The sequence below is a fragment of the Pinus tabuliformis genome, chromosome 4_1, assembly GCF_031772625.1.
Source record: "Pinus tabuliformis cultivar Carrire ecotype Pingquan chromosome 4_1, CPIR1, whole genome shotgun sequence".
Taxonomy (NCBI): Eukaryota; Viridiplantae; Streptophyta; class Pinopsida; order Pinales; family Pinaceae; genus Pinus; species Pinus tabuliformis.
The window spans coordinates 965589455-965611997 of record NC_142303.1 but is presented as its reverse complement, the minus strand read 5'-3'; positions in this window follow the sequence as shown (position 1 = coordinate 965611997).

The window sequence follows — 22543 nt, the reverse complement described above, 5'->3', positions numbered from 1 at the left end:
TCAAATAGAATTCTTTCAAGTTGATTGTCTTCTATTTTGGGAGTAGAGGGAGACACATTCTTAGCAGGATTGGTGACTTTCTTCTTTGACCTTGCCATTTGACTGAGTATCTTAAAATAACTGATTGTTTCTTCAAAAACAACACAGAAAATTAATCTGAAAAATACCTTGACAGCGTTTTCACTTTGTTGGATAATTTGCTACAGCAAGAAATCTTCTTTCAGCTTCTTTGATGTCTTCAAAGAGCCTGGACAAGCTCTCATACCACTATTGGGAATTTTTCTGCTAAAATTCCAAAAACAAAATTCAACAAAGCAGAACAATGCTCTGATACCATGTTGGGAATTTATGAAAATTCCATAACAGACAGACAAAAAAAATGCTCTGTTTTTACACTCTGTTTTTAACTCAAAAAACAGAAAATCGCTTGCTAGAAGCGGTGTTTCAGCAACACAGTTTTTTTTAGTTGTTGTAACTTGTGTTGCAGCGATGCTGTTCGTTGTGTTGCAGCAACGTAAATTTTTGACGTCAAGTATTTTTTGAGTTACGGTGTAACAGCAACGGAGATTTTTGACGTCAAGTATTTTTCAACTTACGGCGTAACAGCAACGCACAAAAAGGAACTTCTATTTATAAATAGTAAATCAACTCATACAAATTTGTCTTCCTCTCACACAAAGAGATTTCTCAACTGGTGTTACAAAACATCTTCCTCTTAACAGAGGGATTCACCAATCTATGCTAAAGAGCATCTTCCTCTCAATAGAGGGATTCACCGATCTATGTTGAAGAACATCTTCCTCTTGATAGAGGGATTCACCAAACTATGCTGAAACGCATCTTCCTCTTGAGAGAGGGATTACATCAGGAACGCTTCAGTTCCACACAAATAGCATCCTCCTTCTAACAGAGGGGTTCACCAACATGCCTTCTTTAGAGGCACTTCAATCTGTGTCTGCATTCATTTAGCACATACACGATGCAGCGTATTGCCCTGCAAAACTTCACGTTGTTGCGTGCTCCCCTTTGCTCTCTATCTCTCTTACTTTTCAGTCCGTGCACTATTGTGGAAGAGGGCTTCATTCATGTGAGCTCGTGCTGCTGCACATTCTTTCTCAAACACACAGAAATTACATTTGAGCGCTGCTACACTACATTGCACACGGATTAACACTGTTGTGGCTCTACACATATATAGTCCACAAAGCGGTCATAACTTATCCATCAACCGCCTCAACTATCTCACAGTCTCTACTACACATAATGAATAAAATTTGATCTTTTGCTGTATTTCTTGAGTCGGTTGTGCTGAAATCCAAGACTCATAAATGTTGCGGCTCGCTCGAGGCCGGTACTTTCCTTCTGGGCCATGCTTCTTCTTTAATGTTGTAGGTGAGGAGTTATTGCGCAGAGCCCACATGTGATCTTCCTCCTCCTTTGGGAATACAAATAGGTAAAGGGCGAAAAGACACTTATGGTGGTGGCGTGAATAAGCCGAAACAAATAATGCCCGTTGGAATAAAGACAGATGGACTGCTCGGATTGTTTGCAGGTGAAAGTGTGATTTCTTTTCAACTGTTGCTACAGTTGAAATTACAATCCAATAGACGAATTGTTTCGCGTGAAAACCTACTTTTCGGTTTACTATTTGCAATAAGTAGTTGCATATTCTCAACAAACACTTGGTTTTTAGAGGAAAACAGATTGACTTTGTCCTAACAAACATTTTCCTTCATTTAAAAGTGAGGATTTGTTAATGGTGACGTGCGAGTGCTATAAGAAGAGAACTGTCCTCGGTAGCCACTGCTATAAGAAGAGAGTTGTCTTGGGTAGCTTGTCGTACAGAAGCTCTGTGATAAGCGAACTCTCTTGGGTAGCTTGTGGTACAGAAGCTGTGTGATAAGTGCACTCTCTTGGGTAGGTTTTGATGTAGAAGCTCTGTAAGAATAGAACTATCTTTGGTAGCTTGTGATACTGAAGCTTTGTAAGAAGAGAACTGTCTCAGGTAGCTTGTGATACAGAAGCTTTGTAAGTCTCTTGGGTAGCTTGTGATATAGAAGCTGAAACAACATACAGAAATCATTTGCAAAGACATGGGTGATGTTGACAGGTCAACTCGTGGAGAAGCTTTGAATGGTGCTCCAATGATCCCTCTAAGGGCTGGTCGAGGAATTACACTGGTAGAGGACAAGCTACGGATCCTCACAGTGTAGCTGAACGGGTGAGAAAATATTCTGAAACTCTTTGTCTGTTTCAAATCTTTTAGTCTCCATTCGGTTTTGACATTTTTTTCTAATTATTTGGCAGGAACGGAGACAGAGAATAAGCGTTGGCATTCATAAATGAGGTATTAATATAGTGATCGTTTTTTTTTTATGTATTCCTATTTTATATGAGTAATAGAATAGCAAATCCGTGATGGTAATACCTTGCCATGATTGATCCGTGATGGTAATACCCTGCCATGATTGATCGATGGTCTCCCAATGTAATTCCTATCTTATTTGTGGATGAACACTGTGGCTTTTTCAGAAAGAAAGAAAGAAAATAATATATATAAATTAATAACGAAAATAATATATATATAAATTGAGAAGAGATAAATAAAGAAAGTTCATAACACTTCAAAGAAAAAAATATATATAAATTGAAGGACATAATGATTAGCCATAATGCTATGGATCAAATGGCAACGCACTCATGGCCGATCTAGATTTGTTAATATTGTCCGTTTTGTTAAATGCATTTTATAGTTCTAACTCAAAATGTTTCAGCTGAGGTACACGCCTCATTGTTGATTTTTACTGGTACTAGTAATATAAATTACTGGAACAGCCACGTGTGTTTTACTTTGTTGGCTGATGCTATCTTTTTTCGGTTTGAACCTGGTGGCTCGATATTCTGAGAACACTATTGTGAACAGTATTCTGAAGTTCATGGAGAGGGATATGAATGGAGCTACTGAGTACTTGAAAAGTAAAGGGCTCTGTTTGATTCCAGTTGCACAGATAACCACCATATCTAATGAAGGTTCATCTCGGGCTCCAGATGATCTTGGGTTTTAACCTTGGATTATTATCAATCATCAACATTCCATGTATTGAATTACAGTAAATGCATATAAGCATTTCACAGTTTACATGAGTACACAACAGACAAATATTAACAATTTTGTCTTCATCTCTGGCAATGAGTGGGTTGCCATTTGATCCGCAAGACTATGTGATCCCGTAGCATTATGGGAATCGTTATCTCCTTCAATTTATATATATTATTTTATTTAAAGTGTTATGAATTTTTTTCTCAACTGAAGAAATCAGGCTTGGAATAGTTTGCAGATATACATAGTTTTGGTCGGAATTGGACCAGAACCACGTGTGAACAAGTGCAGAACTTATCAACTTATAGAAGATAATTTGACGAGGCCATCAATTTTATTTGAAACTTTATTATACAAAGATTAAAATCATAATTACAATTATTTGCATAGTCAAAATAATTTCGTGATTTTTTGTGAATCACCCAGCATTTCTAATCAAATTTGATTCGCAATTAGAATTATGAAAAAGCTATGGCCGAAATTATAAAAAGCACTAAGAGCCTAGTTGTAAGAGTAGTGTTCATCCACAAATAGTAGTAAGGATCAGGGTATGCTCTTACAATTATGGATAAATCAGGTATGCTCTTACCATCACGGATTTGCTATTCTATTAAATCAAATTATGCTCTTACAGTTACCGATAAAACAATCACTAACTAGTGTCTTTTTTCGGAATATTTAGGAATGTCTCTTTTGCTATACCTCATTTAGGAATTCCTCTTTTGCTGTACCTTATTAGCATTTGGCACAAGCTCATGCAAGCTTTCAAGTTTTGTCCAATTCTATCTCTCGGTTCCTGCCTGATAATTAGCAAAAAAGGTCAAAACTGTCTCAGCTGTTCAGCTACACTGTGAGGATCCATATCTTGACTTCTACTAGCCCTCCCACTTATCCATGATGTTCCATTAAAAGCTTTTCCACCAGTTGGCCTGTCAACATCACCCAGGTCTTGCAAATGGTTTCCCATATGTTGTTTCTAGCAATAGACTTACAAGGTTTCTGTATCACAAGCTACCCAAGACAGTTCTCTATTTCTAGCACTCTGGCGGGTCACCATTAACACAATTTTACTTTCAACGAAAATGTTTGTTAAGACAAAGTCAATTTATTCTTCTCTTGAGAATATTCAACTAATTATAATAAATAGTAAACAGAAAAGTAGGTTTTCAGCTAAATAATTCTTGTATTTTAATTTAAAATAAAAACATTACTATGCTTATCTATATAAAATAAAGATGGACCTAATATTTAATTTTAAATAATAAAATAAATAACTAAAAAATATATTTAAAAGTTATATAATTAGTAGGTTTAGTTTCATTTATGGTTATAAAAAGGATATAATCAGTTTATTTAGTTTTATTTATTGCTATAATGAGTGGTATGCACACCCTAAAGATTCTAAAGTAAAGTATTGTTATATATATATATATATATATATATATAATTTATTTTTTAATATTATTTTTAAGATAGACACTACATAGTTATGAGGTATTTTTATTCACTCACTAAGTTTTTAACCAAATAGGTATACAATCTATAATTTTGTGTTTATTGTTTATAGGGTTTGTACAATATCATGGGCAACTACCATAACTTATCAATACTATTTGCCCAAAAACCACAATTTATTTCAAAATCGAAATATTTATTCTAATTTTATTTCATAATATTTCTATATTTAACTAGTTCTTGACCAAATAGGTACACAATCTATAACTTTGTGTTTATTGTTATTCTAGTTTGTTACAATACCATGGGCCATTACTATGACTTATCAATACCATTTCCCCAAAAACCATAACTCATTTCAAAATCAAAATACAAACACAACATATTACACTTAATTTATTATTTAATGAAATATTATATATTAACGCCCCACATGTGGAAGTAAAAAATGAAATCAAATTATTGTTGTTAGTATTTTTATTTTAAATTTTTTGTAATTATGAAAATAAATATAAAAAATGAACACTTACAACAGATAATAATGAATTTCTAGAGTCAAAATATAATGAAGATTCCACGATAATCTAAAGAAAGTTTGGGAAAATAGTTGAAGGCACTTATTATTCAGTTGCTTTCTTCTACGTCCTGAGGATTAAAAAAAGGCTCATGAGGGACTAATTGGATGTTGGCTACCATAGGGAGGAATCACATGAAGAAGAAGGATAGTATTTCGAGAGTTGGTTTGGACGAGGGGAAATTTCTCAAGTCAAATTGATTTCAAAGAAGATCCAGACTTGACTTAGGTCGTGAGGTTTGGAAGCCTAACCTTGAAAAATTATGTATACTTGTGTGAAACTTTTGCTAGGGGAGGAATGTGGACTTAGGAAGGGTGGACTAGTCTCATTCTCGTTCCAAACTCTTAATAATCTAAGGAATTTCAGATAAGTACATTACTCATTGTCTTTTATGATAGAATAAGTTCATAATAATGTGTGAGACTCTCAACTAATTTATGAATAGAAAGAAATAAAGGTTTAGTTGTTTCTTTAAAAAATATTTCTTGTAGTTCTTTCTTATATGGAAGTTAGCTAGCATTAAAGATTTAATGGTTCGTATGGACCAACAATTTGTATTTGCCCTGTATGTCAATCCTTGTTAAGCGAAAAATATAGACAATGTTGTTGATAATTAGATGCATTGTTGAGTTAAATGTTGTGTTACTCTCGTTAATAAAATTATTGTTGAATTAAAAGGCCAGGATTGTACCTAAGTATAGGGTGGTGAATGGATTCTTGTTACTTTTATGCACCAAGTAATGCTCTTCAATTTACTAGTAATACCCTCTAAATACACCCTGTGAGTAACACTATCCTAATAATGAATCTAAAACATGTATATTCATATAAGAATAACTGTGCCTAATTGTGTTCATTTAGAATAGCTAACAGTGAGAGATTTTCTATTGCATCGTGAACCTAAACCAAACCACTCTGCAATCTGAACAGTGAACTTGAGTCATGTTTAGGACATAGTAAGGAAAACACCGAACCTAGTCACCGAACTTACCTTCCGGCCGGTCCCATTAGGACAGCGAGGAGGTTGAAAGTGGAATCTGAGACCTTAAAGAAAGGAAACCCTGTTATCAAGGTAGCTGCTACTTGTAACCAAATTGATTCATAACACACAAAATGATAGTAGCTTCAATAATATCAAATGAGTAGCAAACATAAATAACCTACAAAATTCATTCTCGCCATTAGAAAGAGAAGAACACATATAAGTTGATGGGGAGCATTTCTTAACTAAATTGAACTCAACAGAGGTAGTTCGAATCTTACAGCCTGAGAGACTAAAACCCTCGACAACAATGTTACATATGTTACATTAAGGAATCTTGACTAGTTAACCTAGTTGATAGTGCAGCAGTAGGCCTACAATGGAAAAGAGCCAAATATGCAATACAGAGAATTGGCTCTCAAATGGAAAGGAGTAATAAATCATGATTGATATACATATATTAACCTTGGATTCTTATCAATCACCAACATTCCATGTATTGAATGACACTAAATGCATATAAGCATTTCACAGTTTACATGAGTTCACAACAGAAAAATATTAACATTATCCCGAAGACTATGTGATCCCTTACCATTATGGGAATCGTTATCTCCTTCAATTTATATATATTATTTTATTTGAGGTGTTATGAATTTTTTTCCTCAAGTGAAGAAATGAGGCTGGTGTTATGAATTTTTTTCCTCAAGTGAAGAAATCAGGCTTGGAATAGTTCGCAGAAATACATAGTTTTGGTGGAAATTGGATGAGAACCACGTGTGAATAAGTGCAGAACTTATCAACTTATAGAAGATAATTTGATGAGACTGGTGGAGGTCATCAATTTTATTTGAAACTTTATTATAAGGAGATTAAAAACATAATTACAATTGTTGAATTGAGGCTTCTGTGATGCATAATATGATCCATAATATTAATAAGTAGAGCTTTGGTGTAAATCACATAAAGAGAGACATTTGTCCACTTGTTTCAAACCAACCAGTGTCTTCATCTTAATAGTTTGAGGATAGACTCCAACTCATAACTTTGACCTACTCACCTACGTAGGTCAACTAATTAATTAATATATATATATATATATATATATATATATATATATTAAAATTATGTAGGTCGACTAATTAATATATATATATATATATATATATATATATATATATATATATATATATTAAAATTATAATATTAGGTTATTAATATAGAAGTTAGGATTATAAATAAATAAAATACTATTAGTGGCTATATATATATAGATATATATTTCAATTAAAATCATATAGTTAAGTAGAGTTTAGGCTTCTGTGATCCATATCAAGTTTACAAAGGATTTTTGGGGGAAGATCACATGAGACATCATTTGTCATTATGTCTCATGTGATCTTCCCCGAAAAATGCTTTGTAAACATCATATAGTTAAAGTTAAAAATATCAATAAAATAATTTAAATAGTTAGTTAGAAAAGTTAATTTATTTAATTTAATTAAATTATTTGTTATTATATATTAATAATATAAGTAGTTATTTATTAAATATAATTAATATAGTTTTGATATTAATATATTATTAATATTAGCACTCAAAATATTATTATTAATTTAATATTATTATTATTATTAATATTAATATTAATATTATTATTATTATTATTATTATTATTTATGGAAATAAGTTAAATTAGTTAAAATATATAGATAAATAAAATCCTTTTAGTGGTTAGTTAAAAAAAAAGAAAAACAACAACTTTGATTTAATTAAATTATTTATTAATAATTATATATTAAATTAAGATAAAAGTTAGGTAAAAGATAAAATAAATTAAAATATATAATAATAATAATATATAAATTAGTTACAAAAGAAATATTAAAGTACATAAAAATGATAATAATACTAAAAATGATAATAATAAATTATGTAATAAAATATATATAAAAACAAGACTAATAATATATACAACTTGCACAAAAAAAAAATAAGAAGAAGAAAGAAAGAAAGAAACTATATATATATATATATATATATATATATATATATATATATATATATATATATATATATATATATATAATAATAATAATAAATAAATAAAATAAATTAATAATAAATAAATAAATTTTAAAAATAGTAATAATAAAAAATAATAATAATAAAACTACGTAAATATATATTTGTTAAGACCATAAGTACCAATATGACCATAAGTACCAATATCAATCACGGGACGATTCAAAAAATAATAAGAAAATAAATAATACTAATATTATTATTATATATTCTTTAATAGATAAATAAATAAAAATATACATAAAAATAATATAAAATAGATAAATAAATAAAAATAATAATAATGAGTAAATAAATATCTGCTAAGATTATAAATACAAATATAGACTGAGGAAAATGAGCAATAAAAAAAAAGAAGGAGAAGGACTAGAAAGAGTCCAGAGCAAGAAGGAATTAACCAAAGAAGACACTAAGGCTCCAGTGGATGACTAAAGTGAAAAAGATGAAAGAGGGCGGGAAACTAAGAAGAAATGGCAGGATCCAACATCTATTATTTTTCAGCCGTTAGTTTATGATGATGCAACTTGTCCTCACTTAGTTTATAACTCTACTTATTAATACTTACAATTATTTGCATAGTCAAAGTAATTTCCAGATTTTTTGTCAATCACCCAGCATTTCTAATCAAATTTGATTTGCAATTCATATAAGCTCATTCACATGGGCGTTTTCATGCCGAATATCCAGTAGAAGGTGAAATATGAAAAAGCTATGGCCGAAATTATGAAAAGAGTCACAGTGTTCATCCACATACATTTCTAGATCATGAGGGTGTATGCTCTTACAATTACCCCGAAATTATGAAAAGTGTCACAGTGTTCATCCACATACATTTCTAGATCATCAGGGTATGCTTTTACAATTACAGATAAATCAGGGTATGCTCTTACCATCACGGATTTGCTATTCTACTAAATCAGGGTATGCTCTTACAATTTTGTATAAAACAATCACGAACTAGTTTCTTTTTCGGAATATTTAGGAATGCCTCTTTTCCTATACCTCATTTAGGAATTCCTCCTCTTTTACTCTACCTTATTAGCATTTGGAACAAGCTCATGCTCAGCTTTCAAATTTTGCCCAATTCTGTCTCTCCGTTCAAAACCATCTCACTGGTTCAGCTACACTACACTGTGAGGATCCATATCTTGACCTCGACTAGCCCTCCCACGTATCCTTCGAGTTCCATTAAAAGTTTTTCCACCAGTTGACATGTCAACAACACCCATGTCTTACAAATGATTTCCCATAAGCTTTTCTAGCTATAGACTTACAAAGCTTCGGTATGACAGGCTACCCAAGACAGTTCTCTGCTCGATCTCAATCTACCCAAGACAGTTCTCTATTTGTAGCACTGTGGCAGGTCACCATTAACACACTATTACTTTGAAGGAAAATGTTTGTTAACACAAATTCAAAGACAGTTCTCTGCTCGATCTCAAGCTACCCAAGACAGTTCTCTATTTGTAGCACTGTGGCTGGTCACCATTAACACGATATTACTTTGAAGGAAAATGTTTGTTAATACAAAGTCAATTTGTTTTTCTGTTAGAGAATATTTAACTAATTATACTAAATAGAAACAGAAAAGTAGGTTTAAACTATTCTTTTATTTTAATTAAAATAAAAACAGTTTCTATTCTTATTTATATAAAATAAAGATGGACCTAACAATTAATTTTAAATAATAAATTAAAGATTAATCTCATTAATGAAAAAAATATATTTAAAAAAATATATAATTAGTAGGTTTAATTTTATTTATGGTTATAAAAGGGATATAATGAGTGTATTTAGTTTTATTTATTGTTATAATGAGTGGTGTGCACACAGGAAAGATTCAAAAGTAAAGCATTGTTTTATATATATTTATATAATTTATTTTTTAATGTTATTTTTAAGATAGACACTACATTGTTATGAGGTTTTTTTATTTACTCACTAAGTTTTTAATCCAATAGGTACACAATCTATAATTTTGTGTTTATTGTTTATCTTGTACAATATCATGGGCAACTACCATAACTTATCAATACTATTTGCCCAAAAACCATAATTTATTTCAAAATCAAAATATTTATTTTAATTTTATTTCATAATATTTTTAGACTTACCTAGTTCTTGACCAAATAGGTACACAATATATAACTTTGTGTTTGTTGTTATCCCAGTTTGTTACAATACCATGGGCCCTTACTATGACTTATCAATACCATTTCCCCAAAATCCATAACTCATTTCAAAATCAAAATAATTTATTTTAATTTAATTTCATAACATTTTTATACTAGCTAATTTGTTGACCTAATAAGTACACACTCTATAACCTTGTATTTATTGTGAGTCTATTATCTTAGAAAAAAATTTCTTTTAATTTAAAATAAAATTCATAAAGTAAATTGCAACTAAAATTGTAAATATATAATTCCAATTGAATTCTAAATAAAATTTGTGATGTCCCAAAATATTATGAAGATCTTATTATGTTAAATTTTTATATTTATTGTTAATATTACATTAATATAAATGATATTAAACTATGTTTTATATATATATATATATATATATATATATATAATCAGTACAAATATTGGTATTATTCTAAATTATCATTTTTTTGCATAAGAAGCAAGTTCTAAATAGAAACACAACATATTACACTTTATTTTATTATTTAATGAAATATTGTATATTACTTTATTTACATAAAACCATTAAGTATTATGGTCAAATAAATATGGTGAATTTAAATGGTTTATAAATTCAACATCAAAATTGATATAGGTTGGTTAGTTTTTCTCTTAATTAATATTTTTGGTCATGTAAATATGTAAAGCCCCACATGTGGAATTAAAAAATGAAATCAAATTATTGTTGTTAGTATTTTTATTTTAAATTTTTGTGATTATGAAAATAAATATAAAAATGAATAGTTACAATAGATAATAATGAATTTCTAGAGTCAAAATATAATGAAGATTCCACGAGAATCTAAAAAAAGTTTGGGAAAATAGTTGAAGGCACTTATTATTCAGTCCCTTTCTTGTAAGTCCTCCCAATAAAAAAAAGGCCCGTGAGGGATGAATTAGATGTTGGCTACCATAGGGAGGAATCACGTGAAGAAGAAGGATACATGAAAAGTAGGAGTATTTCTAGACTTGGTTTGGATGAGTGGAAATTTCTCAAGTAAGATTGATTTCTGAGAAGATCCAGACTCGACTCGGGTCACGTTGTGATGTTTCGAAGCCTAACCTTGAAAAGTTATATATACTTGTGTGAAAATTTTGCTGGGGGGAATGTGGACGTAGGAAGGGCGAAGTGGTCTCATTCTAGTTCCAAACTCTTATTCATCTAAGGAATTTGAGATAAGTACATTACTCATTGTTTTTTATGATAGAATAAGTTCATAATAATGTGTGACACTCTCGACTAATTTATGAATAGAAATAAATAAAGGTTTGGTTGTTTCTTTAAAAAATATTTCTTATAGTTCTTTCTTATATGGAAGTTAGCTAGCAGTAAAGGTTTAATGGTTGGTATGGACCAACAATTTGTATTTGCGAGTATGTCAATCCTTGTTAAGGGAAAACTATAGACAATGTTGTTGATAATTAGATGCAAAACCTATTACTGTTGGTAAAAGCATTGTTGAGTTAAACATTGTTTTACTCTTGTTAATGAAATTATTATTGAATTAAAAGGCGGGGACTGTACCTAAGAATAGCATGGTGAATGGATTCTTGTTACTATTATGCACTGTGTGAGTAATGCTCTTCAACTGCTAGTAATACCCTCTAAATACACCCTTTGAGTAATGTTCTTCAATATACTAGTAATACCCTCTAAATACAGAGAATAGTCATGTACAACACCGTAAAGAGGTAACACTATCCTAATAATAATGAATTTAAAACATGTATATGCATATAAGAATAATTGTGGCTAATTGTGTTGATTTAGAATAGTTAATAGTGAGAGATTTTCTATTGCACTGTGAACCTAAACCAAACAACTCTTTGAATAGTGAGCTTGAGTTCTCTTTAGGCCATAGTAAGGAAAGCACCCAACATAGTCACCGAATTTACCTTCCGGCCGATCCCATTAGGACAATGAGGAGGCGGTTCTTGGTGGTTGAAGGTGGAATCTGAGACTTTTACCTTAAATAAAGAATACCATGTTATCAAGGTAGGTGCTAATTGTAACCATATTGATTCATAACACACAGAATGATAGTAGCTTCAATAATATCAAATGAGTAGCAAACATAAATAACCTATAATATTTATTCTCGCCATTACAAAGAGAAGAACACATATAAGTTGTTGGGAAGCATTTCTTAACTAAATTGAACTCAACAGAGGTAGTTCGAATCTTATAGCCCGAGAGACTGAAACCCTCGACAACAAAGTTACATCAAGGAGTATTGACTAGTTAACCTAGTTGATGGTGCAGCAATAGGCCCATAATTGAAAAGAGACAAATATGAAATACAGAGCAATGGCTCTCAAATGGAAAGGAGTAATAAATCATGCTTGATATACATATATTAACCAAACTTAAGTAAGTGTCACATTTAAGCTATAGGAGTTAAACCCGAGGGTGAAACCCTCTTGATAACAAATATTAAACCTTGGTGAAATTCCAAAAGGAACTTGAATTAGTCCTTAGCTCCATTAACAAGCTTGAAGTGCAAACCTAGAACCTCTCATGTTCTCTTATGAATAAATGTGTTAAGAGCTTATTCCTTTTTCCACGTGATAGGGATAATTTTTCATGAGAGCCGCAAGGAAACATATGTGATTGCCAACTTGAAGGTCGAGAGTCGTTCCTTCCAAGAAATCCTCTAGGACCCTGAACCTTACCCGCTAACCTGAAAAGTGGACCTAAAGGCTTCTTGTCAACTTACAAGAACCTATCCCACTCCAAAGCTTATATATTCCCAAGATCTATGCTTACGATTGACAATTTGCCGAATTAAAAGAATGTGAAATAGGTGTATGCTTGTGTTTCTTTTTAGATTGTTCAAGTACTTATGTACATTTTCTTATGGTGATGTAAAACACACATAACAGTAAATCAAGCAGCCGAGTAGCAAACACATAAGGCAACAATATAATATGGAGTTCACCCTGATATCTTGGGCTACATCTCCTTGAAATCTAATCAACTCGATTAGGCTCTTTGGGATTATGGTCTGAATTCTTTTACAAGTCTTTGACTCAACTCTAATGGTTTACAACTGAACCATTGGGCGTAGAATACCATCTTATCTTGCTGGTTGTCCATACTCTATAGACAGATCTAGGCTTCTCTGGACTAGATTCCTTCAGTAAGCGCTCCGAGCTATCTTGAGCTTCTTGCTTGCACCAACTCCCTCAGAATTCTTTTTATGTCTCAGAAATTGTTTCTTTTGTCTTGAGCACACATCAGACACTAGCAACAGCTTGATCATTCGATCTCTTTGTTATTTTGAACTTCATTATAGCTCCATGGTTCTTAAAAGTATGCTTTGAGCTCTTTGGCTCTGAGGCTTTGCCTCCAACCTCTGATGGTTATGCCTTTGTCAAGCCTCCAACCTCTCGTGGCTCCTTTTTTGTCCTCCCAACCTCTGGAGGCCCTCTGCAAATCATGGGACTCTATGGCCCTCTCCGCTCTTTGCTTTCTCCAACTCTTTGAGCATTCATTAGGCCTTCCAATGTATTCCCTAGTATCGTTGCTCTTCCCAAGCACTCCCTGAGCATTGCGGGCCTCTATGAGCTTCTCAGAGCTTCTCCTCAGCATTATGCTGCCTATGCCTTTGAGAATTCACCACCCTCTGTTGGTCTCTGTTTCTCTTGGCATTCCCGCAATTCCAGTTTCGCTTGACCTCCAAGCGACACCTGTCAATTGTTCTCTCTGTGTATTTATCGTGCAATGGTTTTCACCTCCCAAAAGCATTGAAGACTCATCGTTTGAAAAAATAATCCATTTTTGAATTGAAAGGAGTGCCAACACTGGGTAGCCCAGCCGTTTGGCCTTCCTGTGCTAGCAATTCCCGAAATAGACAAATTAACGAAAGACATAGGAAAACGCACGAAAACACATTCATCAGCATGAAGCCTGGACTTCAAATAATATGTAGCCACATTTATAAACACTTCGGGTTTGCCCCTTTATCGCAATATTGCAATTGCAAGTCACATATGTCAATGACCCTTTGTATTGTGCGGTCCGATCGCCAATCGACGATCACATTGGCTATCACTGTCGGCTCATTCACATGTGCATTGGCCCTTTATATTCTTGCGATCTCGATTGCTACTTGCCACCTATCACAACCACTTTATCGGCTCGCTCGGGTTCTGATATCGCATGGTAGCCTACCTCCAATGCAATATTTTGGAGGTTGTGATCGAGATTTCTTAAGTCCTGTTGCTCCACTCTTTATCATAGCGATGTGATATTACATATAAAGCCTACCCTTTATGCCTTTGTGATGCGATATTCATTAATGAGCCCTTAAGTCCACTATTATAAGAAAATTCCTCCTTTTTAAAGGACATTGGGCCAACTTATTTCTGCAATAACTTCTTCATTCGAAGTCCATTCTAGTCCATTCAAATTGCATTAGATTCAGATTGAAAAGATCTACGCAATGAGACTATTCCTAGGAGCATCCTTTGACTTTCATTTTTGAGTTAAAAGTCATCAAGGATCATTTTCTAATCACGCCTCCCCACTGGAAATCTTTTGCACCCCAAAAGACTAATATATTGATCTGAACAGTAGATGATTGTAAAAACACCTTCTTCTTTCAGCCTCCATACACTTGCCTTGCATAGCCAATGCCCCTGAACCAAAAATCGAAGATAGTCAACACTTTCTTTCCTGGATGTGCTTGTCTTCCTGTTAAGAACTATCTTCCTCTTTGACTTCATGTAGAACTCCCATTGAGAAGGTTACAATAGGTAGTTTGAACTTCTCTTCCTTGATCATTGATCCAACATGGCTCAAACAAATGTGAGTCTCCTACCCAACCTTTCCATTCACCTTCTTACTAAAAACCCTGCAATTTGCATTCCATTAACAAAGAAATGCACCAAATCAAAAGACATGCAATCTCTAATTGGATAAGAACTCTAACCATTTCTTACCAATCCATTTCAAAGGTGCTACATTTTTCTGCACATCAGCATCAACATGTCAATCATCTTGAAACACATCAATCGTGGAATATTTCGTTCCATTCCTTCCATTCTCTCTTTCCACCTTCTTCAACTTTTGTGGAAGCATTGTTGGATTCAGAGTCCAACAATTTTCAGAAATGTGTCCTTGCTTATGGCACTAAGTGAAACGCATGTGCATCTTCTTGACATCATGACTTGCCTTGTCCAGTGGACCATTGGCTTCTTGCTTCCTTTCCTTCAAAAGTTTCTTATATGTGGCCATTCTCTTCCAACATCTAGAAACATTATGGTTATCCAAACCACAAAAGGAACATGCAGTTATTTTCCCATGCTTATATGGAAATTTACCATGCTTTAGACAATCCAAAGGAATATGATTAGAATCAGATTTATACCTTTCTTTTTCACTTTTATTACCTTTATGAGGAGGTGAATTGAATGAACAAGTAGCTCCCTTTAGAACACCATCAATCACCTCAATGCTTTCAAAGTTTCCACAACTCTCTGGTTCAAGTGCATGCTTATGCACACCTTCTTTCTGCAAAGTATGCTTCACACTGTTTCATTCCCCAAGAATAAAATCTTTACACTCTTGAGGTAGAAGACCTTAAATGAAACTCCTTCTTGGAACTATTTCAATTATTCTTCATGGTAGCTTTGGAAATTTCTCCATAAGGCTATCCATAGCCAAGACCCAAATACTTAGGCCTTTCCTCAACCATTATTGGCTCAAAAATACCTCGTGCATGTTTGCCCAAGCCTTTTCCTTCATATCCCATCTTGGAAATTAACTTGGAACCTATGCCTCTGGCATGGTTTTCAAAATAACCAATATAAACATTCTTAGACGAAATTGAAGACAAACTGGAATTATTTACCTCTTCTTCATGGTAGCTTTGGAACTTTCTCCATAAGACTGTCCATAGCCAAGACCCAAATACATAGGCCTTTCCTCAACCATTATTGGCTCAACAATACCTCGTGCATGTTTTCCCAAGCCTTTTCCTTCATAGCCCATCTTGGAAATTAACTTGGAACCTATGCCTCTGGTGTGGTTTTCAAAAGAACCAATATAAACATTCTTAGAGGAAATTGAAGACAAACTGGCATTATTTACCTCTTCTTCAAGTTGATACTCGACCAAGGCTTCTTTGGAAACAAAGAGCTATGTCTCTAGCTCATGCATCCTTTCCAAGTTCATATTTGCAATATGAAGTTGTCTCTTCATTTCCTGCAATTTGTCAGAAAGCAACTGCTTATCTTCCTTCATGGAATTCAAATGCTCTCTAGGTATGATGCTCTTCCTTCCATCCTCATACATTTCCCTCACCATATCCATCATGGCGAACAAGTCTTGCTTCATGTCTTCATGAAAGAAGCTTGTGAAGGAAGAAGAATTTGAGGACTCACTTGTAGAAGTTGTCATTATCAAAATGAACAAAATAACTTCAAAGAAGATTAATAAAGAGCTTATTCAAGCAACCTTTTACAACAAACCTCTTGTCCTTCAAGGATTTATTTGAGGTCCTTTGGGATAAGAAGAATGCCTTCAACCCTTCTTCCTTCTTTTCCTCTCATGAACTTAGCTATCCATAGCTTTTCCCTTCACCTTTTCAAACTCAAACAATGATCAGTTTACAAATAGTCAAACAAAAAAAATAATTTCTACTGTTTGAATACCTTTCAAGTCAAACAAGAAAACTTATGCTCTGTCAATCAAGCATTTTGATTTGATAGCATTTGCATCATGATACAGCCTACTTCATGATACAACCTGCTCTGATTCCACCTGATCTAAAATGGGGACGTAAAGGCTTCTTGTCAACTTACAAGAACCTCTACCACTCCAAAGCTTATATATTCCCAAGATCTATGCTTATGATTGATAATTTATAGAATTAAAAGAACTTGAAATAGTTGTATGCTTGTGTTTGGTTTTAGACTATTCTAGTGCTTTTGTACATTTTTTTATGTTGATGTAAAACACACATAACAGTAAATAAAGCAGCAAAACAGCAAACACATAAGACAATAATATAATATGAAGTTCACCCTGATAGCTTGGGCTACGTCTCCTTGAACTCTAATCAACTCGATTAGGCTCTTTGGCATTATCATCTAAATTCTTTTACAAGTCTTTGACTCAAATCCAATGGTTTACAACTGAACCATTGGGCATAGAATACCGTCTTATGCCACTGGTTTCCCATACTTTACAAACATATCTGGGCTTCTCTGGATTAGATTCCTTCAATCAATGCTCCGAGCTATCTTGAGCTCCTGGCTTGCACAAACTCCCTCAGAATTTTTTTTTTGTCTCTGGAATTCCTTGTTCTGTCTTCAACACACATGGGAAACCATCAACAGCTAGATCATTTGATCTCTTTTCTTTTTTGAACTTTGTTACAGCTCCATGGCTCTTAGAAGTCTGCTTTGAGCTCTTTGTCTCTCAGGCACTGCGTCCAACCTCTAGTGGCGATGCCTCTATCAAGCTTCCAACCTCTCGTGGTTCTTTCACTATCCTCCCAACCTCTAGAGGCCCTCTATGACTCCTGGGACTCTATAGCTCTTTGCCCTCTCTACTTTATCCCACTATTTTAGCATTCATTGGGCCTTCCAATGTATTCCCGAGTATCTTTGCTCTACCCAAGCACTCACTAAGCATTGCAGGCCTCTATGAGCTTCTCAGAGCTTCTCCAGAGCATTATGATGCCTCTGCCTTTGAGAATTCACCACCCTCTGTTGGTGTGTGTTTATCTAGGCATTCACGCAATTCTAGTTTTGATCAACCTCCAAGTGACACCTGTCAATTGTGCTCTCTGTGTATTTATCGTGCATCGGTTTTCGCCTCCCAAAAGCATGGAAGACGAATCATTTGACAAAATAATTTGTTTTCCAATTGAAAGGAATGGTAACACAGCGTAACCCAGCTGTTTGGCCTTCCTTTGGCAGAAATTCCTGAAATAGACAAATTAATGGGAAAAACAGGAAAATGCACAAAAACACATTCATGAGCCTTAAGCCCGGACTTCAAATAATATGTAGCTGCATTTATAAACCCTTCGGGTCTATCCCTTTATCGAAATATCATAATCACAAGTCGCGTATGTCAACAACCCTTTGTATTGTGCAGTCCGAACGCGAAATGCTGATCGTAGATCAGATCGGCGTATTGCTATTGGCTCCTTCGGATGTACGTTGGCCCTTTATATTGTTGTGATCCTGATCATTTCTTTCCACCTATCGCCATTGCTTTATCATCTCACATGGGTTCCGATATCGCATGGCAACCTACCTCCGATGCGATATGTTGAAGGTCGTGATCGGGGTTTCTTAAGGTGTGTTGCTCCGCCCATTATCATAGTGATGTGATATTACATATAAAGCCTACTCTGTATGCCTTTGCGATGAGATATTATTTAATGAGCCCTTAAGTCCATTTTTATAAGAAATGCCTCCTTTTTAAAGGACATTGGGTCAACATCTTTTTGCAATAACTCCTTCATCTGAAGTCCATTGTAGTCCATTCAAATTGTAGTAGATTTATATTGAAAAGATCTATGCAATGAGACTATTCTTAAGAGCATCCTTTGACTTTCATTTTTCAGTTAAATGTCATGAAGGATCATTTTCTGATCACCCGCCACATTGAAAACCCGTTGGGTAACCTACAAATAGTAGGACACATACATTAAGTTGAATATTCACCTTTGATGCCAAAAAAAAGACCAAAAATTAATAAGTGAATGAGGATTACCATATTTTGCTACAAGTGGGGTACCCTGACAGGGGTATGCTCAGTGTTGAGAAGTGGCAATACCGTGTACCGACCATTGAGTGACAAGGAAACGTCACCATGAACCTAAAACAATAGGACCATACCAATTTTCCGAGTGGAGAATAGCAAAACTAGGGAAGATTCGATCTGCTTTCTCCATACGCAAGGAATGAGAACGAGGATGGTCCATGATGAACTAGGTAGGCAGGTACCCTAACCCTCAGGTCTTTCCTCTCGAACATTTGATGGGTTGCCTCGGGGAAGCAATATGGAAAGGCTTCCAAGTGGAGGGCAGATTGACATGCACCTGGAGGGTGCCATGATGGTTTGAGAACCATCCGAATTGAAGAGGAGTGCATATAGGAATTACCATGGTTAAATCTCATAAGAAGTGTTAGGAAATATAGCATGAAATCCAAACTTATGCTTGTAATCTCGGTCAGGTTTATTCCAATTAAATGTTTGTTCCATAATCAGACTTATATATGTAATTAATCAAACACTTATGGCATGATTGTATTGATTGAGTTAATTCCACAATTATATTGAATAGACCTCGATGGTAATTTGGAAGAGCTAGGGAGTTAAAAGGTAGTATGGATGTAAATTTTCTTTCATTACCTTATGCTTAGGTCATGTAGGTGTGAGAAGTGGTATCAGAGCCTTGAGGTTGCTACACTGAGGCCGAAAAGAAAGATTATTGAATAAAAAAAGTAATTATGATACACAGAGGAAGAGGGTTGATGCATTGTGAGACAAGGAGGAGGATATTCCCCCTCTAGAGGGAGAACTGGAAATAATCCAGAGGTTTGGGTACAGTTGTGTGAGCCAAATCAGAACAAAAATGCTGCACAACTGGAAACAATATTAGAAAAAGTCTAACAACTACTAGCAGAGATGTTGAACTTATGAGCAGACAATTAAAGATTACGATTAGAGGAGGAAAATATTATGAAGAGTCTTTCAAATAGGTAGAATCAAAGGAATACTAAACCCACTTAAGATGAGGAAAATAGAAAAGAGTCACAGAGATAGCAAGATGAGCATCCAATGTCTGAGGAAGGCCGAACTTGCCATGAAGAAGAATCTGATAATTTTTCTAATGAAAAACAATTTAAGAGACAAAAAACTGAACTTTAAGGGGAATTTGAAACAATTGAGACACCAATATACAATCGAGAGGCTGAGGAAGCGACAAAGGCTTAGTTAATCAACATGAACAAATACTTTCAAATCTATGAATACGATGATAATTTGAAGGTAAGGTTAGAAATATACCAGTTGCAGGGTAAGGCCACTTTGTGGTGGGAAGAAATTAAAATAGTTAGGGAAATTGATGAGAAAAAAGGTCACTTGGGAACAATTCCATAAGCATTTAAAGGACAAATGTCTAAATGACCAGTTCTACGATGATAAGGCAAAAGAGTTTCGTGACCTGAAATTGGGACAACAAATGGATGAGTTCATAGCTATGTTTAGCTCCATGTTGGGATATTTTCCTTACACTCGGGAAGAGAAGGCTAAATTCTAGTGCTTCATCAACAATTTACTGATTTATATGAAGGAAAAGGTGGAATTTGAAAATCCTAAGACGATGGATGAGGTTGTTCAGAAGGCTCGAATTTTCTTTCAATAGATGAAGTAGAAGGGTGAGGTCACCAAAAATTGGACAAATAAGAAAGGGCAAATAAATTTCCCAACCAACAAGAGCATGAAATATACTAGTACTAGATATCTAGGTCGGAAAGGATCAAGTGGAACAGTAGGTAGGAATCAACAAAGGTATAGACCTCAAAGTGAAGTGAAACAAAGCGAAGCATATAGCAGGATGGAAACTAATCAGGTTCCTAAGCCTCCTTTGCAGCGTTGGGGTTGTGGGAAACTCCATTACTACAAAAAATGTCTCCATCAAGGGAGAACTGAGCTAGTTGCAAACATTTAAGAAGCTTCTATAGTTCGCAATATGGTAAGGAAAATACCAAGGATTAACACAATGTGGGAGGATCAACAACTAGAATAACAACCATTTATGGTGGAACTGGAAGGTAATATATCCAACCACCCTATTTCCATTCTGATAGATCTGGGTGCAAGCTTAAGCTATGTTAACCCAAGAGTAGTTGATTTATGTCATTTGACAAGTACAAAGTTTAGAAATCATTGGATGGTCCTGTTAGTAATAGGATCTAAAAGAAGAGTTAATGCAAAGATAGATGATTTTGTAATTGAATTTCCCAGACAACGGGTTAAAACCAAATTAAATTTTCTACCATTATGTTTCTATGATGTATTAGTAGGTATGGATTGGCTAGAGCAACATTGGAACATATTAGACTTTAAGGGAAAAACAATTAACTTTGTATATGATAATGGCAACAGAGTAGAATTTCTAATATATTAGAAGAGAAGTTAACTTCTGACCCATTACACCTCACCAATTAGGGAAATGTATGTGTAAAGGATGACAAATTTACGTTGTCCAGGTAGGATATACTAAGTCTAAAGATAAACTATATGTCTTGGACAACATACCAATTGTTAAAGAAATTAAGGATGTCTTTCTAGAAGATATTATGAGATTACCACCCAAAAGGAATCTTGATTTTACTATAGAATTGATCCCTAGAGTTGCTCCAGTTTCCAAAGCTCCTTATAGAATGAGTGTTCCAGAGCTTACACGGTTAAAAATGCATCTTCAAGAAGTATTGGATAAAGGTTATATTAGACCAAGCGTGTCCCCTTGGGTGGGGGGGGGGGGGGGGGGGGGGGGGGGGGGGCGATTTTATTTGTGAGGAAACTTATATGACTTGTCCTTGATCTACCCATTCATATTTAGTAGCAAAAATTGTTCATGTTATGATCATGAGTGTGGATTGATAAAGTTTGATTGATAGTGTTGTAACTAGACAATCTGACATGAGCTCTACTAGTCACCTAGTTCAAATAATTTGTTAAAATGATATTGATGAGTTTGATATTAGCTTTGATCTAATATCTAAACTTTGATAATTTGACGAAATTGATTTGATTGCACAATATTGATTTGTGTAAGGATAAACATATTTCTTTGGTCAAGTGTTATGTTTCCAGAAAGCATTATATGAAGCAAGATCTCTAAAAGCCTAATTTATCTGCATTGAGAGTTATTTGGTGAAGTTAGGATGATGTGTCAATCCAAACCTATACTTCAAAAGTGGTCCAAGGTATGGCTTTGATTTTGGTTTTATATAATGATGGTCTATTCTTGACAGGAAATGAGCCTATGTGTTGAAATATGGCAACAAGAATATTCTAATTTAATTTGTCCTTGAATTAAATTCTGAATTAAAATCGAATTTAGTCTTAACAACTACTTGGAAATAATTAATTTATTTATTTTGAATTAATTAGTTGGAGAAATTC